Raw genomic sequence first — 1,809 nt, forward strand, 5'->3', positions numbered from 1 at the left:
TTGGTCAAAGACCTTTGTAGGCAAGAAGAGGGTGTTGGCATACCTGGAGCAGAATGTTCTGAGGCACCATGTGAGTTCTATCAACCAACATGTGTCCTCTGCAAGATCAGGAAGTACTCTCAACCACTGATTCATCACTCTAGTTCCTCTTTACTCTGATTTAAATACATTGCTTATTTTTAACCATTCTCACACAGTGTCATGGATATTGGTCTTGAAACTGTTTCTCTTGATAAGTCTCATTTCTGAGGGAGTACTTTTGCTAGATTCTTTTTTCAAATCAACAGTCATGTCATGTTTTCTATTCTACTTACCAACTGTGGGTCACATAACAAGACAGAAAGTGTAGTAGACATTCAAGAATGGATTGGTTGAATACAGAGAGTTGCTACCAAAATAATAGTCTTTAAAAAGCTTTTTGAATTGTGGTGGCTTGAACCTGAAATGTCTCATAAGGCTTAGAGTTTCTTTTTCTTTTGTCAGCTTGAAAAAAAAGCTTGAGACATCAGGGAGAGAGAACTTTATTGTGAGATTGCTGTAGGTAACCTGTAGGTAAGTCTCTGATTAATGGTTCATTTGGGAGGGCTCAGACCACTGTAGATAGTACTAACCAAGGCCAGATGGTCCTGGGTGGTATAAGAAATTAAATTCATAAATCTATGGGAAGCAAACCTATAAGCAGGCTTTTTTCACAGCTTCTGCCACCAAGTTCTTGCCTTGAGTTCCTGCCCTGAATTCCTTTCATGATAGACTATAAGCTGTAAGCTAAAATAACCAAATTCCAATTCAAGTTGTTTTGGTCATGGAGTTTCTTACAATAAGAGAAATAAAACTAATCATGGAGGTTCTAGAAACTTTGGCAGAGATTTACCAAGAAAGTAGTCATTTGAGGAAGGTCCTTGGGCAATAATACTTATGATGATCATTTCCTCAATATTGAGGATTGATCATTCCTCAATAACTGAGGGGCTGTTATTTTTATTAAGTCTGTTATTTCAAGGAAGTAGACACTAGAGATGGGGTTTCTCTAATGCTCCTCTAGACAAATAACCTAAGGTAGAGAGCCTGCAAAGCCTGCCTTGAGGCATGTCCAGCAATTGTAATGTTGCTGATCTGATGTACTTGACACCCTATAACATCTTCTTTGTGGTTTTCTAGTCCTTACCGGTACCAATCCATAAATCTGTATGTACATGCTTCCAGATGTTGAAACTTTTGCTTTTGACTTCCAAGTCTTTTAATAGAGTCCTCAATTAAGGAAACTGTAGTAGAAATTGGTTATCCTAAAAGTATACTTCCAGCAGACATAGTGAATGTGAGGGAAAGACAGTAGATATAATTAACAATATATTTCGTATATTCATTAAGTGACTCAGTGAACAAAAAGGAGGAATCACATTTATACACAACAATCTTTAACTTCTCACCTTTTCCCTAACACAGAGATATCTTCCTGTTCACAATTTTTTAGGAATGTAGATGGGTTTCTATGAAGCTTCTTCTTTCACAGATGCTACTACTGCCTTCTGAACTAGTGTTAATTAGTTAATGTTAACTCTTAATCTTGCATGATTTCATGTAAAATTCTTCAAACTGGGACACAGCCATGATATTTAAAGAAAATGTAGTAGAATGCATTATCTGCCAATTACAGAGGGAATGGAAGTAAGTAAGGACTGGAGATTGACTATTATTGTGTTGCAGACAGAAAAGAACATCAGCTCAGCAACCCAGAACTACTGAGACAGGTCTCAGCAGAGTATCTACAATTTCCTGTATAGATCTTCCTGACTAGCTTAAACCATCTTA

This window comes from Peromyscus leucopus, chromosome 3 (genome assembly GCF_004664715.2).
Source record: "Peromyscus leucopus breed LL Stock chromosome 3, UCI_PerLeu_2.1, whole genome shotgun sequence".
In the NCBI taxonomy this organism is placed as follows: domain Eukaryota; kingdom Metazoa; phylum Chordata; class Mammalia; order Rodentia; family Cricetidae; genus Peromyscus; species Peromyscus leucopus.